The sequence below is a fragment of the Primulina eburnea genome, unplaced genomic scaffold (genome assembly GCF_022965805.1).
Source record: "Primulina eburnea isolate SZY01 unplaced genomic scaffold, ASM2296580v1 ctg739_ERROPOS11973397, whole genome shotgun sequence".
In the NCBI taxonomy this organism is placed as follows: Eukaryota; Viridiplantae; Streptophyta; class Magnoliopsida; order Lamiales; family Gesneriaceae; genus Primulina; species Primulina eburnea.
The window spans coordinates 12,328-34,051 of record NW_027331510.1 but is presented as its reverse complement, the minus strand read 5'-3'; the positions used below and the strand labels follow the sequence as shown (position 1 = coordinate 34,051).

Sequence of the window (21,724 nt, the reverse complement as noted above, 5' to 3'; positions counted from 1 at the left end):
TAAAGTTGAAGGTGAGGCTAGCAAGCCAAAAATCCAGGTGGGGGGCAGGGAACATGAATTTAAAAATATTGATTTTGATGTGATTGTAATGGACAGGTACATGCAGAAAGAAGCAGAAGTAGTACACGTCTCCAACCCCAATGTTCTCGTCATTTTTTCTGGGCTGAAATTAGACAATGATCTATCTTTTTTATTAGCAAACATGTGAATTTGAGTTACTCTAACAAGATTGTGTTTGAGCTTCATTGGTATAGTTTTGCAGATTGCACAGCATGGCAATCAGGCAACCCTAACCAAGTATGTGGGCAAGTTGCTGCAATAATTCTCTTTTGAAGCTCTCAAGTTTCTGAATGAGTAAAGAAAAGTTATAACCAATAAACTTCATATAATGAAGCAAAATAAAAAATCTACCTAGGCTGCTTCTTGTCAAAAGCTACAGAAAGATCTAAATTCAAGATAATCTTCTTTTCAATCGTATCAAGCTCTGATAATAAGTTGTCAAAGCTCCAATCAGGTTGTGGATCGCCGTTATCCCATTAGTATTTGGTGGAAAACGAAGTTCCAAATTAACGACTTCCCTGAATTTTGACAACTTCATCATTCAGACTGCACGTCTCTCTTTTCTCTCTCAAATCTTCATATTAAAGTTGAAGGCGAGGCTAACATGCCAAAAATCGTGGGGGGAGGGGGGCTTGAACATTAATTTAAAAATATTGATTTTGATGGGCTTGTAATGGACAGCTACATGCAGAAAGGAGCAGAAGAAGTACACGCCACCAACCCCAATGTTTTTGTCATTTTTCTGGGCTGAAATTCGACATTAATCTATCTTTTTATTAGCAAACCTGTGAATTTGAGTTGTTCTAACAAGATTGTGTTTGAGCTTCATTGTTATAGTTTCACAGATCGCACATCAATTCAATCAGGCAACCCTAACCAAGTATGTTGGCAAGTTACAGCAATAATTCTCCTTTGAAACTCTCAAGTTTCTGAATGAGTAAAACAAAGTTATGGCCAATAAACTTCATATAATGAAGCAAAATAAAAAATTTACCTAGGCTGCTTCTTGTCAAAAGGTACAGAAAGATCTAAATTCGCGATAATTTTCTTTTCAATCGTATCAAGCTCTGATAATAAGTTGTCAAAGCTCCAATCAGCTTGTGGATCGCCGTTATCCCTTTAATATTTGGTGGATAGCGAAGTTCCAATTTAATGACTCCCCTGAATTTTGACAACTTCATCATTCAGACTGCGCGTCTCTCTTCTCTCTCTCAAATCTTCATATTAAAGTTGAAGGCGAGGCTAACATGCCAAAAATCGTGGGGGGGGGGGGGGAGATTGAACATGAATTTAAAAATATTGATATTGATGGGCATGTAATGGACAGGTACATGCAGAAAGGAGCAGAAGTAGTACACGCCGTCAACCCCAACGTTCCTGTCATTTTGTCTGGGCTGAAATTCATTAATAATCTATCATTTTTATTAGCCAACATGTGAATTTGAGTTACTCTAACTAGATTGTGTTTGAGATTTATTGGTATAGTTTCACAGACGGCACATCATGGCAATCAAGCAACCCTAACCAAGTATGTAGGCAAGTTGCTGCAATAATTCTCTTTTGAAACTCTCAAGTTTCTTTATGAGTGAAACAAAGTTATAACCAATAAACTTCATATAATGAAGCAAAATAAAAAATTTACCTATGTTTCTTCTTGTCAAAAGGCTTGACCATGAATTTAAAAATATTGATTTTGATGGGCTTGTAATAGACAGGTACATGCAGAAAGGAGCAGAAGTAGTAATTGCTGCCAACCCCAATGTTCTTGTCATTTTTCTGGGCTAAAATTCGACAATGATCTATCTTTTTAATTAGCAAACCTGTGAATTTGAATTACTCTAACAAGATTGTGTTTGAGCTTCATTGGTATAGTTTCACAGACGACACAGCTAGCCGGGACGTGTTTCCTAAGACAAAGAATGTTACCATTGCCACCGAAATGGTACAACCTACTAAATCTCCAATCATCAATGGGCTCGTTAAGGATTTCAAAACTGATCAACGGTTAAGACCAAGCCATGAAATCGAACACAACATCATTAACCCCCTGCAACTGAGTGCGTCGGTGGCTGGTAGAGGCCAGCTCATGAGAGGTGGGGGTGAATTTAAAAATATTGATTTTGATGGGCTTGTAATGGACAGGTACATGCAGAAATGAGCAGAAGTAATACACGCCGCCAAGCTCAACGTTCTTGTAATTTTATCTGGGCTGAAATTCAACAATGATCTATCTTTTCTTATTAGGAAACCTGTGAATTTGAGTTACTCTAACAAAATTGTGTTTGAGCTTCATTGGTATAATTTCACAGACTGCACATCATGGCAATCAGGCAACCCTAACCAAGTATGTGGGCAAGTTTCTGCAATAATTCTCCTTTGAAATTCTCAAGTTTCTGAATAAGTAAAACAAAGTTATAACCAGTAAACTTCATATAATGAAGTAAAATAAAAAATTTACCTAGAATGCTTCTTGTCAAAAGGTACAGAAAGATCTAAATTCGCGATAATCTTCTTTTCTATCGTATAAAGCTCTGATAATAAGTTGTCAAAGCTCCAATCAGGTTGTGGATCCGCCGTTATCCCATTATTATTTGGTGGACATCGAAGTTTCAAATTAATGTCTCCCTTGAATTTTGACAACTTTATCGTTCAGACTGCGCGTCTCTCTTCTCTCTCTCAAATCTTCATATTAAAGTTGACGACGAGGCTAACACGCTGAAAAATTTGTGTGTGTGTGTGTGTGTGTGTGTGGGTGGGTAGGGGGGCCTTGAACATGAATTTAAAAATATTGATTTTGATGGGCTTGTAATGGACAGAGACATGCAGAAAGGAGCAGAAGTAGTACACGTCACCAACCCCAACGTTCTTGTCATTTTGTTTGGGCTGAAATTCGACAATGATCTATCTTTTCTTATTAGCAAACCTGTTAATTTGAGTTACTCTAACAAGACTGTGTTTGAGCTTCATTGATATAGTTTCACAGACGGCACAGCTAGCCGGGACGTGTTTCCTAAGACAAAGAATGTTACATTTGCCACCGAAAAGATACAACCTACTAAATCTATGATCATCAATGGGCTCGTTAAGGATTTCGAAACTGATCAACGGTTAAGGCCAAGCCATGAAATCGAACACAACATCATCAACCCCCTGCAACTGAGTGCGTCGATGCCTGGTAGAGGCCAGCTCATGAGAGGTGGGGGGAATGTGCCTTCTTTTCGGCAGATGATAGTGCACTTATCAGGCAAATTCTCGGAACCCATTCTCCAGAAATCAAAGATTTTGATGTCAAACCGGTTCTTTTCATAGTGGAGGATATCATCAACCTGGCAAAACCTTTTGCTGTTGATTCTACTACTATAGGATCCAAGAAGTTTATTCACTATACATTTTCTAGTTCAAGAAACCATTTTTAAATGATAATAATTCATACCCTTTTCACGTTCAGAATTTTTTCCTTTTTATTAATAATAATTCTCTGGCATTCTGCCCAAATATAGGTTGTTCCAATTCGAGTCCATTTGGACACGCTTAATAACAAGGTCATCTCCAGTTCCTACCATGATACCATCACTCATAGTTCTTATCATGACACTAAAATAGTTCAACTAATGGCATTTCCCATCAACAAGGTTTCCAGTGAGGTAAAGTTCCTAATTTCCCCTCAAAACATTTTGTTGAAATTACATGACTAAAAATCACGACTTTTTCAGTAACAGATAATATGAAAATGTACTTCCAGAATAGAAGTGCATTCACTAACCATGAACCTCCTAAAATCAGTATCAAACTACTCATGTGTGTGTGTGTGTGTGTGTGGGGGGGGGGGGGGGGGCTTGAACATGAATTCAAAAATATTGATTTCGATTGTCTTGTAATGGACAGACACATGAAGAAAGGAGCAAAAATAGTACACGCTGCCTACCCTAACGTTCTTGTCATTTTGTCTGGGCTGAAATTTGACATTGATCTATCTTTTATTATTAGAAAACCTGTTAATTCGAGTTACTCTAACAAGACTGTGTTTGAGCTTCATTGATATAGTTTCACAGACGGCACAGCTAGCCGGACGTGTTTCCTAAGACAAAGAATGTTACATTTTCCACCAAAAAAGTACAACCTACTAAATCTCCGATCATCAATGGGCTCGTTAAGGATTTCGAAACTGATCAACGGTTAAGGCCAATCCATGAAATCGAACACAACATCATCAACCCCCTGCAACTGAGTGTGTCGGTGCCTGGTAGAGGCCAACTCATGAGAGGTGGGGGGAATGTGCCTTATTTTTGGCAGATGATAGTGCACTTACCAAGAAAATTCTCGGAAGCCATTCTCCAGAAATCGAAGATTTTGATGTCAAACCGGTTCTTTTCATAGCGGAGGATATCATCAACCTGGCAAAACCTTTGACTGTTGATTCTACTGCTATAAGATGCAAGAGATTTATTCACTATACACTTTCTAGTTCAAGAAACCATTTTTAAATAATAATAATTCATACCCTTTTCACGTTCAGAATTTTTTCTTTTTATTAATAATAATTCTCTGGCATTCTGCCCAAATATAGGTTGCTCCAATTCGAGCCCATTTGGACACGCTTGATAACAAGGTCATCTCCAGTTCCTACCATGATACCATCACTCAAAGTTCTTACCATGACACTAAAATAGTTCAACTAATGGCATTTCCCATCAACAAGGTTTCCAGTGAGGTAAAGTTCCTAATTTCCCCTCAAAAGACAACATTTTGTTGAAATTACATGACTACAAATCACGAATTTTTCAGTAACAAATAATATGAAAATGTACCTCCAGAACATAAGTGGATTCACTAACCATGAACCTCCTAAAATTACTATCAAACTACTAATGGGATGCCAAGGTGGTCATTACCTTTGCTGCTTTCTCCATCAACTTTGGCGAGTTCTGGCTCGTTGAGCAACTTCACACAAAAAATCCACTAGCCAAGAATATTGCCACACTCAAAGATTTACCTAGCACAAAGGAATATTCCAGTGATTTGAGAAAGAAATTTGTGGCAGTAATTGACCTCTTAACTGCAATAACGATGGTGACCCACTGTATTATAGAATTCAAGGAGCGTTCATCTCTGTACATTAGCCGTGAAACACCAAAAGTGGAGGCTGCCACTGCTCATATTCCAATAACTGTTTATTGGGTCTTAAGGAGTCTTCTATTCAGTGCATCCGTTCTCCTGAACCTTATCGGCACTGGTCACGAGTATGATGCTCTTGATCTTATTATCCACCTTTTTTATCGCTTGTAACTGAAACTAACCCACTTATTTTTTTAGTGATGAATCTTCAAAACTTTGTCTATTGTTATCAAGGTACATCTTGTCAACTGCCGAGTCATGGGAGATATCAAGTTTGGCCCATAAGCTCTCAGTCATGAAAGAGCACCTACAAAAGCAACTGCAGATTTGTAAGGGCTTAATCAGTAAGTCAAATGTTGATTCGTATTGTCTAGTAATAACAGATACATTGTTAAAGTAACAAAGATGTTAAATGTAAACAAGGACGATATGCTAGAAATATTTTTTGCTCACCCTCATATTCACATATCCGATCAGACTCGAATCCAAGGTCTATGTCCTTAAAAACCAATGATTGAGTATTTGGTAGTGTGATACCCACGTTGCATCGATCATATCGTCACGTATGTGCAGATAGGAAGAAGACTGAAGATTCGTACACTGAATTCAAAAAACTTATGGAGGTTGCTCACATTGACAATATGAAAGTATTGAGGGCTATGATTCGTGCCACGGATGATCAAAAGCCACTCTATGATGGTTCTAAAAGATTTAATGTTGGTTCTTTAATTTTACATGATAAAATTTCAAGATTCCTACGACTTAAAATTCTGAGAAACTAAATTTCTTTGCTTACAGGAAAGGCTCGACGGACTGAGGGCAAAGTACGTACTACTGCTGATTTCAGATCTCGACCTGCCTCACGAAGAACTAAATGTCCTTCATATGATTTATAACCAACAATAAATAAGGCATGAGTATGAGATTTTATGGATTCCCATTGTCAACCAAACAAACTCATTTTCCCAATCACAAGAAATACAATTTAAAGAACTGAAGAACAATAATATGCCATGGTATTCAGTGGACCACCCTTCACTGATTTTACAGGTAGCCATCAGATACATCCAAGAGGTATGTAAATTTGTCCACATGCTGATGCTCGTAGTATTGGATCCATAGGGGAAACCATCCAATCTTGACGCTTTACCCATGATGTGGATTTGGGGTAGTTTGGCTTTCCCTTTCACTAAAACCAGGGAGGTGGCTCTCTGATCAGAAAACCTGGAAAACATCGGACTATTAGCATATTCCATTGATCCACGAATTCCAGACTGGGTATGTGATCATTAAACTACCATGGATTTATTTACTATATAGCTATGATATGTCTATATTTGGCACGTCGGACATCCACATACTATGGTGAATGCAAGCATGTCAATGAATGCAATATTCACATATACCACTCGGAACCAGTCCTTCATAAGAATCAAAGAAATATATTCACTCTCCCACTCAAAACCTCAAAACATGGGTAACTGCACACACCACCCCTATTACATTAAAAAAAACATGAAACCTAGGTGGTATATAGAAAGTCGTAAATTCCATGTGTTTTCTGAATCAAATGTTAGTAAAGCAAGTACAAATAATACACGTATGTATGAATAGGTAAATTTTTAAAAAAACTATTACTACATTGCGGGACTAACCCAATTTCGACTACATGAAACTGATCACTGAGACTTCTTTTGGTCTGACATATCAGGGACAACAGAGTGATATGATTGTACGGAGGGGGGACATTGACTGGATCTGTAGGTTCACTGTGTCAGCCAGAGCAGTTGTAATGCCCTAAACGTACCCCTGGAAATGCTATATGTCGGTAAGCGCAACCCAAAGGGTAAAGTCCGACTGTGCCATGAAATAATCGATCGAGAGAAACTGAGCCACATCTTCTCGCTCAAGGAATACTATGACTATGTCTGGTACTTATGGATGAGTCTGTGGAGCATGTGGAAATCCAAGGAAAACACTGCCTTGATGGTGGACGATGACCACGTGATGCAACAGATCATGGACTTGATGACATTTGACAGCAGTGACCAAGGGTGGGCAGTTTTTAGCTGGGAAACAATGAAATGACGAAGGGCAAAGGCAATATAGTGCTGTCAGTTTTAGAGGCTTACAATACTTGGGGGTATAAGCTGGATCATCCCGAAAAGTTTGTGACCATGCTGGATACAGAGATACGTGCTATCCACCCTGAACACCACTGTAACCGCCTGATCCTGCTAGGGCATGCTGGATATATCCCCGAGCGGGTGGTTTGCTCAGAGTGTGGCAAGATTATGGATAAGTACGTCGTGTACAGATGCTGCACCAACTAGGGAAACATGATATTTACCTTTCGCTACAAGTTTTTCTGCTTACCAGAATGATGACAAATCTTATACTTTAATAAGATGTGAGAATAAAATCACCTTTTGTGTGTTTTGCATCTTTTTTCACTTCTCTTGTTAAGGAAATAAAATGCGTTTTTTATGAGGCAATGCTACTAATATCCGTCAATAAAACTGCATATTGTTTCTATGTATAACTCAGCAGTTTCATCTCCACAACTTCGTGAACCCCTTTTCTTCTGTTTTCCTTCATCACCAAAAGTACAGTCTGTACAGAAATAAAGTCATAACATAGAGTAGATACAAAGTTCAAGAATAACCATAACCCATAATCACATTGTTATAGTAGATGTCCTGTAAGCCAACGGTTGGCTAAAGAATTTATTGACTCAGTTATAATAAACAATTTTTATTTTGATATAATTTACATTTTATGGTTTTGTTTTTTTTATCTGTATACACATGCAATCGACATAGATAAAGATCTTGATTATACTTTAATACAAATGAATCGTAATTCTATCTTGAAACTCGTTGTAAACACTGCATATTCTAAATTCGTTCTTAGTCGATTCAGTCGCCTAAAAACAAGGATAAAGGTCGCTTGAGCTTAAAACTTTCATCTATGATGTTGTATACTGTGTTTCATGGTAAGGGCATAGAGATGTCCAATCATGCAGATGAGTAATCATTCGATAATTATACCGAACAACCCTCCATCGGACTTTCCAAGTGGTTATCATTCATCGAGATGAAAAGTATGTGGTTATGATATCATTAGTCCTTACGACACGGGACAAAATCGAGGCTCTACATACTAGGATTTGTGATTTGACTCTTTTACCGACTCTGCGTGTAAAGCCCAGAAATGTTAAAGCTGTGAAATTGTGATTTTATTAGTTAATCGGGATTGATAAAATCATAGATGGAACATCCCGAGATTAGATTGGTTAAAGAATGTGAAGGGTGCAATGTTTGAACAGAATGAGTGGCGCCCGAGCGGTAGAAAGAGCCCGCCCGAGCGCCATTGTTCAACAAAATTATGTTTTGGGCAGAACCTTCCGCGCCCGGGTGGTATATTTTGACCGCCCGAGCGCCAAAGTGGCATCCGAAAAGAGTTGGACAGAAACTGTCGCGCCCGAGTGGTACATTCTTATCGCCCGAGCGCCGACTGAAATGTGTTAAGGTTTTAAAGAAGACACGTATGAAATTACATGCAATATATATATATATATATGAAATGTCTTCATTCTCTCCTCACAATTGCTGAGACCACCGAGAGAGAAAGGGGGAAAAGGAAAGTTATCTTACTTTGAGGCTAGCTTGTGCAAGATTTTCATATTCAAATTTAAATCCGATCTCGGTTTTGAGCTCCTCTCATTGTTAGCTACATAGTAATGTAAGTTTCATTCAACTCCAGCATGTTGTGATAATTATGTATTGGGAAAATGATTAATTGAATTCCATATCATGTTCTTGAGAAGGTAGATGTTGTAGATTCGCAAACAGATCAAAGAACGAATGTCATATGCTATTGTTGCGATTTTATAGAATATTTAGAATTAAGTATGCAGATTTTGAATAATCTCATGTGTTTTTGATGATAATTAGAAGATGAGAATTATGGATTGGTGAGATATGTTGAGAATGGAATTGATTGGTAGCGAGGAACGACGTCGTTATGCGGTCAATTGTGTTTAGATGTATTAGTAATTGTAGAAGTGTTGAATTGAGTTAAGAATTGATAAAATATGTATCAACATTGCCATTTCAGATTGATATCGGTAAGATCCGTCTTCGAGACTTCGACTACGACCGAGTTGTGCAAGAAAGGTATAAACCATGTTGTTTGGGTAGCCACAACTCAAATAAGACTTTATTTGAGTTTCCAAAACCAAAATCACATACTAGCATTGTTGTATTTATTGTATCATGTTTATAAATTGTTTATGGAATTATATTCAAATATTGTAACATGATTATGTTTTGATTATAGAATTGTATTCTAGCATATGGGATTATTGTGATATTCAGATATGAATATGAGCATCCTGTGTTTACAGACTGCTATTCATTGCATTTAAGATAGGAGAGTCGTTGACAGCCATCGTCAACTATCTAGATGTTCGGTGTATCTCAGCTTAGGAGCAGCCACGACTCCTATTGCAGCCATAGATACAGCTCAGACCGAAGTCTAGGAATAAGACGTACCGTCACCCCGAGTGGGAGGGTAGGTGACAGCCATTGACGTCTTATTCATACGGGATCCCTAGAGTTATAGTCGAGTCGAGTCTAGACATGATTTGATTCGCATTGCATGTATATATATATATATGAATGTTCTTCATGATAGCATGTTTTATGATTTAAATTGTTATATGCATGTATACATGTTTATACTGGGATTTGTTCTCACCGGAGTTTCCGGCTGTTGTTATGTCTGTATGTGTGCATAACAACAGGTGGGGCAGGATCTGGGTCGAGACAGAGACGAGATTGACATAGCATGGAGACTACGGGCGCAGCAGAGGACTAGTGGTTTTTAGTAGACTTGGACTATTTGTATTTACTGTTTTGTATTAAACACTAGTTGGATGAATGTACTAGAACAAGATATGTTTTATGTTGTAATATAAATAAAGAAATTGTGCTTGTGTACATACATTAGAATTAATGTTGTAAAGCGGAAAATTTGACCCACTTTTTATATTAATGATCCATTTGATCCCTAGAAAAAGAATTAGAGCCCGGGTCCCCACAACAGGTGGTATCAGAGCCGTAGGTTCTGTAGACTGAGATAGAGTAGAATGAGCGTGGTAGATCGAGTCATCTTCCTTGCTTTTGTGTGCTAGCATGATTATTGCTTTCCCTATTATGTGTTGTATTGTATCTGATTTGATTACAGCATGTAATTGACTGAATCACACCCGATTCTGGATCAGAGGTAAATGATCAGAGGAGGGCTGAGACAGTTAGTATAGATTGGATACTAATCTGTTTGAATATCAGATTCATGCCTCCTAGAAGAGCAGCCGTTCCTTTACGACCCGTAGTACCGGAACAGGGTAGCAGATCTGGTGATCCGATGGATGTCACTGCTATGCCTATGGAGACTCTATTAAAACGATTCCAGTCATTCCGACCACCGACCTTAAAGGGTACAGAAAATGCAATTGATTGTGAAAGCTGGTTGGAAGATATCGAAATGTTATTCGAGTCTCTAGGATACAGCGATGACAAGCGAGTGAAACTCATTGGCCATCAACTGCAAGATGTGGCTAAGTATTGGTGGGTGAATATAAGGAGAGCACTAGAACAGCGTGGCACCGAGGTTACATGGAAAGCATTCAAGACAGAGTTTTATCAGCGATTCTTTCCTGTATCCTACCGTAAAGATAAAGGCGCTGAATTTGCAAACCTGAGGCAAGGACAATTGAACATCGAAGAGTATGTCGCTAAATTTTCTTCTTTGCTTCGCTTTGCACCTCACGTTTCAGGTAATGATGAAGCCGTAGCAGATCAGTTTATAAACGGCTTAAGTCCAGACATCTTTACGTTGGTGAATACGGGAAGACCCGACAATTTTACTGATGCATTGAATCGTGCCAAAGGAGCTGAATCCGGATTGCTTAGGCAACGGAGTGTTCCGTATGTTGCTCCGAGTCCGAGACTACCACTACCTCCAGCACAACCTTCTCCTAGATTTGAAAGCGGCGGTAGTAGCAGTGGACGCAAAGATCAGCTGAAAGCAAAGGGCAAACAGTTTAAGAGGGCAGGGAGCAGTTCTTCGAGCTCCAGCGGGTCAAGACAGAGAGGTCCTGGCCAGAGTTTAGAAGTGACGAGTGGATATTGTGGTACTTGTGGAGGTAAGCATGCCACCGAACAATGTCGGGGTGTATTGTGTAAATGCAGTATATATGTAAGCAACAGGGTCATTATGCCAAGGTGTGTCCTCAGAGAAGTGGTGCATCGAGATTTCAGGGTGCAGGATCATCTGCATCAGTGACTCAGCCTGAGAGGCAAGCTTCATCCGTACACTCCTTTCAGCCGCCACCTGCACAGACCCAGCCTAGAGCCAGAGGTGGTCACACCGGGAGTCAGCCGACCCGAAAACAGGCTCAAGTGTTTGCGTTGACAGAGGAGCAAGCACAGGATGCCCCAGATGATGTCATAGCAGGTAACTGTTCTCTTTGCGGTTATCCTGCTTATATATTGATAGATACGGGTGCATCGCATACATTCATATCAGAACGATTTGCATTATCGCATTCATTGCCTGTTGAGTCTTTGTTAGATGTCGTGTCTATTACTTCTCCATTAGGAAGTGGTTTGATATCAGTGACTACGATTAGACATTGCATCTTACAGTTTGAGGGTCATGAAATTGATCTAGATTGCATAGTACTTGGGCTAGCTGACTTTGACTGTATAGTGGGTATTGATATGCTAACAAAGTACAGAGCCACCGTGGATTGTTTTCACAAGATTTTCAGGTTCAGACCAGAAATGGCAGAGGAGTGGAAATTCTACGGTAAGGGTTCCAGATCTCGGATTCCCTTGATTTCAGCTTTGTCTATGAATAAGTTATTACAGAAAGGAGCAGATGAGTTCCTTGTGTATGCTGTAGATGTACAGAAATCGAGCCCGACATTGGCAGACTTACCAGTGGTGCGGGAATATGCAGATGTGTTTCCAGAGGAAATTCCAGGGTCACCTCCAGTGCGAGAGGTAGATTTTAGTATTGATTTGATTCCAGGTACCACTCCTATTTCGAGAGCTCCGTATAGGATGACTCCAATAGAAATGAAGGAATTGAAAGCACAGTTGGAAGATCTGCTAACCAAGGGATATATCAGACCTAGTGTATCTCCTTGGGGTGCTCCAGTGCTATTTGTGCGAAAGAAAGATGGATCGATGCGGCTGTGTATCGATTACAGGCAATTGAATAAAGCCACGATAAAGAATAAATATCCATTGCCGAGGATCGATGATTTATTTGATCAATTACAGGGATCGTCTGTATATTCTAAGATTGATTTACGGTCCGGATATCATCAGCTCCGAGTTCGAGATGTAGATATACCGAAGACAGCATTTCGAACCAGGTATGGGCATTACGAATTTATTGTTATGCCTTTTGGTTTAACAAATGCTCCGGCGGTATTTATGGGCTTGATGAATCAAATATTTCAGAGGTATTTGGATGATTTTGTTATTGTCTTTATCGATGATATTCTGGTGTATTCTAAGAACAGAAATGAGCATGCAGAACATCTCAGAATTGTTTTGCAAACACTGAGAAATGAGAGACTGTATGCCAAATTGTCAAAGTGTGAATTTTGGTTGAATCGAGTTGTCTTTTTGGGACATATCATATCAGGAGATGGTATTTCCGTAGATCCGAGCAAAGTGGAAGCTGTGATCAGTTGGCCGAGACCGACTTCTGTACCTGAAATACGCAGTTTCATGGGTCTAGCGGGATACTATAGACGATTCATCCAAGATTTCTCCCGTATTGCGAAGCCAATCACACAATTGACACAGAAGAATGCACCATTCTTATGGTCTGAAGAGTGTGAGTCTAGCTTTCTGGAATTGAAGAAAAGGCTGACCAGCGCACCTGTCCTGATGATTCCTTCAGGTACGGGTAATTTTGTTGTATATTGTGATGCCTCTCACAGAGGGTTGGGATGTATTCTTATGCAGCGAGGGCATGTGATTGCCTATGCCTCGAGACAGTTGAAGACTCACGAGACACGATACCCCATTCATGATCTTGAATTGGCGGCTATTGTGTTTGCACTGAAGATCTGGCGTCATTATTTATATGGCGAGAAATTCGAGATCTACTCAGACCATAAAAGCTTAAAGTACTTGTTTCTCAGTCGAAGTTGAATATGCGACAGCGTAGATGGCTTGATCTGCTGAAAGATTTTGATTGCGAAATCAAATATTATCCGGGAAAGTCAAATGCAGCGACAGACGCCTTAAGTCGAAAAGTATGTGCCTTATCCTTATCGACGATAGGTGTTACAAAACTTGTGAAAAATTGCTGTTTTTCTGGATTAGAGTTTGATACAGATAAGAAGCCACTACGACTTACTGCTATTCAAGTTGAGCCTGATCAGAAGAATAAAAGAAGCACAAAGAACAGATCAGAATGTACAGAGATCAATTCAAATGGTCAGAACAGGACACGTATCAGAATATCAGGTGCGTGAGCATGTGTTGTACGTAAATAACCGTCTTGTTGTGCCAGATTTTTCAGATTTGAGACATCAGATATTGTCTGAAGCACATTGTAGTCGGTTCAGCATCCATCTTGGTGGCCGAAAGATGTACAATGATCTGAAGACACAGTTCTGGTGGAAGCAGATGAAGTCAGACATTGCGGAATTTGTATCTAAATGCTTGAATTGCCAACAAGTGAAGGCCGAGAGGAAGAAACCCGGAGGGTTACTTCAGAGTTTGTCTATTCCTGAATGGAAATGGGACCACATTTCCATGGATTTTGTTACGAAGTTACCCCGATCTTCCCGAGGCTGTGATTCGATTTGGGTAGTTATCGACAGACTGACCAAATCAGCTTGTTTCATTCCGTACCGAATGACTTACAGACACGATCAGATGGCGGAAATATATGTTCGAGAGGTAGTCAGATTACATGGAGTGCCAAAGTCTATCGTATCAGATCGTGATCCACGATTCACTTCACACTTCTGGCATAGTTTACAGCAGGCCTTAGGTACGACATTACACCTGATTACTGCTTACCATCCTCAGACAGATGGACAGTCAGAGCGGACTATCCAGACACTCGAGGATATGTTGAGAGCCGTAGTACTAGATTTTGGTACTAGTTGGCAAGATTCTCTACCTCTTTGCGAATTCTCCTATAATAACAGCTATCAGACGAGCATTGAGATGGCACCGTTTGAAGCATTATATGGCAAGAAATGCAGATATCCGCTATACTGGGATGATATCACAGAAGTGCCAGAACTGGGGCCAGATATGATTCGTGACATGACTGAGAAGGTGAAAGTTATTCAGAAAAGAATGAAAACAGCACAGGATAGACAAGCCAAATACGCCAATATCAGACGTAGACCGTTGGTATTTGAACAAGGAGATAGAGTGTTTTTGAAAATTTCCCCCTTTAGAGGCGTTGTCAGATTTGGCAAGCATGGGAAATTGTCTCCGAGATACATTGGTCCTTACGAGATTCTAGAAAAGATTGGCGATCGAGCTTACCGACTTGCTCTTCCTCCTTCTCTATATGGGATACATGACGTTTTTCATGTATCGATGTTACGTAAGTATATGCCAGATATTTCTCATGTCATTCAGCCTGACGAAGCTGAGCTTGATCAGACCTTGAGCTATGTGGAACAACCGATACAGATTCTGGATCGGAAGGAAAAGAAGCTCAGAACGAAGATTATTCCCTTAGTGAAAGTCCAATGGAGTCGTCATGGCATTGAGGAAGCGACTTGGGAAACAGAAACAAACATGAGACAGAAACACCCCGAGCTATTTATATGATGTAAGTATTTATTCAGTTTTATATAGTAATGCTATTTTAAATACTTTAATTGATTTATTCCAAGTTCGAGGACGAACTTATATCTAAGAGGGGGAGAAATGTAAAGCCCGGAAATGTTAAAGCTGTGAAATTGTGATTTTATTAGTTAATCGGGATTGATAAAATCATAGATGGAACATCCCGAGATTTGATTGGTTAAAGAATGTGAAGGGTGCAATGTTTGAACAGAATGAGTGGCGCCCGAGCGGTAGAAAGAGCTTGCCCGAGCGCCATTGTTCAACAAAATTATGTTTTGGGCAGAACCTTCCGCGCCCGGGCGGTATATTTTGACCGCCCGAGCGCCAAAGTGGCATCCGAAAAGAGTTGGACAGAAACTGTCGTGCCCGAGCGGTACATTCTTACCGCCCGAGCGCCGACTGAAATGTGTTAAGGTTTTAAAGAAGACACGTATGAAATTACATGCAATATATATATGAAATGTCTTCATTCTCTCCTCACAATTGCTGAGACCACCGAGAGAGAAAGGAGGAAAAGGAAAGTTATCTTACTTTGAGGCTAGCTTGTGCAAGATTTTCATATTCAAATTTAAATCCGATCTCGGTTTTGAGCTCCTCTCATTGTTAGCTACATAGTAATGTAAGTTTCATTCAACTCCAGCATGTTGTGATAATTATGTATTGGGAAAATGATTAATTGAATTCCATATCATGTTCTTGAGAAGGTAGATGTTGTAGATTCGCAAACAGATCAAAGAACGAATGTCATATGCTATTGTTGCGATTTTCTAGCATATTTAGAATTAAGTATGCAGATTTTGAATAATCTCATGTGTTTTTGATGATAATTAGAAGATGAGAATTATGGATTGGTGAGATATGTTGAGAATGGAATTGATTGGTAGCGAGGAACGACGTCGTTATGCCGTCAATTGTGTTTAGATGTATTAGTAATTGTAGAAGTGTTGAATTGAGTTAAGAATTGATAAAATATGTATCAACATTGCCATTTCAGATTGATATCGGTAAGATCCGTCTTCGAGACTTCGACTACGACCGAGTTGTGCAAGAAAGGTATAAACCATGTTGTTTGGGTAGCCACAACTCAAATAAGACTTTATTTGAGTTTCCCAAACCAAAATCACATACTAGAATTGTTGTATTTATTGTATCATGTTTATAAATTGTTTATGGAATTATATTCAAATATTGTAACATGATTATGTTTTGATTATAGAATTGTATTCCAGCATATGAGATTATTGTGATATTCAGATATGAATATGAGCATGCTTTGTTTACAGACTGCTATTCATTGCATTTAAGATAGGAGAGTCGTTGACAGTCATCGTCAACTATCTAGATGTTCGGTGTATCTCAGCTTAGGAGCAGCCACGACTCCTATTGCAGCCATAGATACAGCTCAGACCGAAGTCTAGGAATAAGACGTACCGTCACCCCGAGTGGGAGGGTAGGTGACAGCCATTGACGTCTTATTCATACGAGATCCCTAGAGTTATAGTCGAGTCGAGTCTAGACATTATTTGATTCGCATTGCATGTATATATATATATGAATGTTCTTCATGATAGCATGTTTTATGATTTAAATTGTTATATGCATGTATACATGTTTATACTGGGATTTGTTCTCACCGGAGTTTCCGGCTGTTGTTATGTCTGTATGTGTGCATAACAACAGGTGGGGCAGGATCTGGGTCGAGACAGAGACGAGATTGACATAGCGTGGAGACTACGGGCGCAGCAGAGGACTAGTGGTTTTTAGTAGAATTGGACTATTTGTATTTACTGTTTTGTATTAAACACTAGTTGGATGAATGTACTAGAACAAGATATGTTTTATGTTGTAATATAAATAAAGAAATTGTGCTTGTGTACATACATTAGAATTAATGTTGTAAAGCGGAAAATTTGACCCACTTTTTATATTAATGATCCATTTAATCCCTAGAAAAAGAATTAGAGCCCGGGTCCCCACACTGCGAGTGTCAAAAGGTGGCAAGGTTGGGTGCAATTGCGACATGTGTAGGATCCAGATTATTGTAGTCGGAAATTCACCGCTCACCTACATATATGGATATCATATGTGATCTCACGAAATAGTAGTGCACGAAATCTCTGGCCAGAGTGTAAGATGTGCATTAGGGATAAGGGTTCTCTAGTTGTGCATGCGATGACAATATGAATATTTCATGAATGTATCACATAGCTATCGAATCTAATATGCAACCCTCGATGAACCAATAGTTGCAGATTTGATCGAGATATATGAGATAAAGGTATCATATTGTACGTTAATCATAACAGATTGGTTCTTGCAGACACTATCAATGATACCTAGGGAATCATGGGATGATGCTATCGGACGCTCTTACCATGATTCGACGAGCTTAATCAGAAAATGATTTGTAACATTCTCATGTCAAATGTTGGTGCATGGAATGAGGCAAATTAGGGTAAGCTCGAATAAAAAAATGTCCTGAATTAAAATGAGTTGTAAACCCACGACTAGATGTATCCCTGAATAATTGGGGTAAGTTGCTACAATAATTCTCCTTTGAAGCTATCAAGTTTCTGAATCAGTAAAGCAAATTTATAACCAATAAACTTCATATAATGAAGCAAAGTTAAAATTTTACCTAAGCTGCTTCTTGACAAAATGTACAGAAAGATCTAAATTCGCGATCAGCTTCTTTTCAATCGTATCAAGCTCTGATAGTAAGTTGTCAAAGCTCCAATCAGGTTGTGGATCCGCTGTTATCCCATTAATATTTGGTGAACAGTGAAGTTCCAAATTAACGGCTCCCCTGAATTTTGACCACTCCATCATTCAGACTACACGTCTATTTTCTCTCTCTCAAATCTTCATATTAAAGTAGAAGGCGAACTAACATGCCAAAAATTGTGTATTGGGAGGGGGGTGCTTGAACATGAATTTAAAAATATTGATTTTGATGGGCTTGTAATGGACAGGTACATGTAGAAAAGAGCAGAAGTAGTACACGTCGTAAACCCCAACGTTCTTGTCATTTTGTCTGGGCTAAAATTCGATAATTATTTATATTTTATTATTAGAAAATCTGTGAATTTAAGTTACTCTAACAAGACTGTGTTTGAGCTTCATTGGTATAGTTACATAGACGGCACAGTATGGCAATCAGGCAACCATAACCAAGTATGTGGACAAGTTGCTGCAATAATTCTCCTTTGAAGCTCTCAAGTTTCTGAATGAGTAAATCAAAGTTATAACCAATAAACTTCATATAATGAAGCAAAATAAAAAAATTACCTAAGCTGTTTCTTGTCAAAAGGTACAGAAAGATCTAAATTCACGATAATCTTATTTTCAATCGTATCAAGCTCTGATAATAAGTTGTCAAAGCTCCAATCAGGTTGTGGATCCACAGTTATCCCATTAATATTTGGTGGACAGCGAAGTTCCAAATTAACGGCTCCCATGAATCTCGACAACTCCATCATTCAGAATGTGCATCTATCTTCTCTCTCTCAAATCTTCATATTAAAGTAAAATGTCAGGCTAACATGCCAAAAATTGTGTATGAGGGTTGCTTGATCATGAATTTAAAAATATTGATTTTTATGGGCTTGTAATAAACAAGTACATGCAGAAAAGAGCAGAAGTTGTACACGCCGCCAACCCCAACGTTCTTGTCATTTTGTCTGGGCTGAAATTCGACAATGATCTATCTCTTCTTATTAGCAAACCTGTGAATTTGAGTAACTCTAACAAGACTGTGTTTGAGCTTCATTGATATAGTTTCACATACGGCACAACATGGCAATCAGGAAACCCTAACCAAGTATATGGGCAAGTTGCTGCAATAATTCTCCTTTGAAGTTCTCAAGTTTCTGAATGAGTAAAGCAAACTTATCACCAATAAACTTTATATAATGAAGCAAATAAAAAAAAAAATTACCTAGGCTACTTCTTGTCAAAAGGTACAGAAAGATCTAAATTCGCGATAAGCTTCTTTTCAATCGTATCAAGTTCTGATAGTAAGTTGTCAAAGCTCCAATCAGGTTGTGGATCCGCCGTTATCACATAAATATTTTGTGGACAGCGAAGTTCCAAATTAACGGCTCTCCTGAATTTTGACAACTCCATCATTCAGACTGCGTGTCTCTCTTCTCTCTCTCAAATCTTCATATCAAAGTTGAAGGCGAGGCTAACACGCTGAAAAATGCGTGTGTGTGTGTGTGTGTGTGTGGGGGGGGGAGGGGGGCTTGAACATGAATTTAAAAATATTGATTTTGATGGGCTTGTAATGGACAGGCACATGCAGAAAGGAGCAAAAGTAGTATGTTCCACCAACCTCAACGTTCTTGTCATTTTGTCTGTGCTGAAATTCGACAATGATCTTTCTTTTCTTATTAGAAAACCTGTGAATTTGAGTTATTCTAACAAGACTGTGTTTGAGCTTCATTGGTATAGTTTCACAGACGGCACAGCTAGCCGGGACGTGTTTCCTAAGACAAAGAATGTTACATTTTCCACCGAAAAGGTACAACCTACTAAATCTCCAATCATCAATGGGCTCGTGAAAGATTTTGAAACTGATCAACGGTTAAGGCCAAGCCATGGAATCGAAAACAACATCATCAACCCCCTGCAGCTGATTGCGCCAGTGCCTGGTAGAGGCCAGTTCAGGAGAGGTGGGGGAACGTGCCTTCTTTTCTGCAGATGATAGTGCACTGATCGAGCAAAACTTGCACAGTAAAATCCCCAATAAAGATATGATTTTGTATGCTCAAAATAAATCGCAAGTGCACGATGTCAAGTTATAGTATAGTGTACGTGAGTACGAGTATCGTTCCGCTGAAGACTGTGTTTAACAATTATTATTTTCAGTTATTTAACATTTAGCAACGAAAATTGATTTGTGTGATTATTCCTACTATACTCAATCAAATATGCAATTAAAATGACTCAACTAGTGATGAATGAGAATTTATATCTAAAATGTTTGAATTAAACTCAATGAGAAATGGATTTGTTGGGAATCTCGGTTCACCTACCCCCGTTTATTTATTAATTCGTTCGATCGTGATCTATGCTTCCGACAGGATTTCCTATTCTAGTGAACACTCTCTCTCAAGCTATGTCAAACTAATTCGACTCAATGAAGTAATTAAATGTCTTTAATTATTTATCAAGAGTGAATTGCATTTCGATCTAAGAAATCCCCTAATTTTCGACCCTTAGGACTATGATTATCGGCACGTATCCAATTTCATATATCTATGTAAATTGTAGATCCGCGAATTCTACTACTCGATCCTATCACTCGTTATTCTCTCGAACTCACTCGTGATATGAAAACGTCGTTAAAGTTAGCTACGCTTTAATGACACGGTAAAACAGTAGTAAAATCAAGAATAACGCACAATCGAAATATAAATTAACTCAATTCAACGTTCGGGGTAGGATCCCCTTTAATCCCAACAAATAATAAAGTTAGCTACTAGAATTCATAATTAAACTAAGTAAATCAATGTTTAAAAGATAACAACTAAGTTAGAAATACTAGAATTGACGAAAAACGTTAAGAACGGTGCCCGGAAAGCTGCGAATCTTCAATCCAAGCGTGAATTCCTCTCCAAAGCTTGCGACGGCTGAAGAATAATGTCTCAATCTATCTGAATGACCCCCCAAAATCGACCCCTAGACCTTACCATATCATCCCCTCTCGAAATTAAGGAATGGAATCGAGCATGATATTTTCCAAAAATACACTTGCGCCCGGGGGGATAAGAGTTTCCGCCCGGGCGGATGGTTTTCGCAGATTCAGCTCTTCGATTTTCCTTTGACGCGCCCGGGCGGATGTAAGTTTCCGCCCGGGCGGATGGTCTTCGCAAATTCAGATTTTCTCTTAGCTTGAACGCGCCCGGGCGGACATAAATATCCGCCCGGGCGGATGTCTCTCGATTTTCTTCATCTTTTTTTTTTCAGTTTTCTTCACAAATCTCCTGCATTTTCGCCACTAAACACATGAGCGACACAAAGATATGGATTATGCTAAAACAACACAAAATGCACGAAATCTCAGTGATAAATGCAACACAATGCAACAAAACACGATATGAAAAACAGGTAAAATCTACCTCTATCAACCCCCCAATACTAGCCTTTTGCTCGCCCTCGAGCAAAACAGGTGAGAAGACAGAACTGGCACGTGACATAAAGCAACCCGACCGTGAACTCATAATCATCAACTAGCCTCAGCGAAACTCAACATATTCCCTTGTCGATCAACACAAACATAAAATCTTCGCACTTCCCTAGGTCTAGACATGGTTTCAAATATAGCATGAACGTGTGTGTGTGTGTGTTTTGTTAGTCCTAGCAGCGCACATGACAGAGAGATCCATTTCCAACTATTGTAAGAGAATTAAATCAGCCTGTTAGTGTAAATCTTACTCTCCTATATTCCTCTGCTATTGGTATTCATTGACAACTATCTTTCTATTTTTTTCTGAATTGGAATACAGCAATGAAAAGACTATATTAGAACTTTTCATTTCAGATTCACATTCATGAGTTTATTTTATTCATCATTTTTTTTCTTTTTTCATTTTTAGCCAGGAATAGGATTTCATTCCTTTAATCGGCTCCACAACACC

At 39.0% G+C, this 21,724-nt stretch overlaps 1 pseudogene; it reads left to right on the top strand.

Moving 5' to 3' along the window:
• The first annotated feature begins 1,704 nt into the window (after window positions 1-1,704).
• LOC140822158 (protein SIEVE ELEMENT OCCLUSION B-like) lies at window positions 1,705-7,508 on the top strand (annotated as a pseudogene).
• Window positions 7,509-21,724: the final 14,216 nt, after the last annotated feature.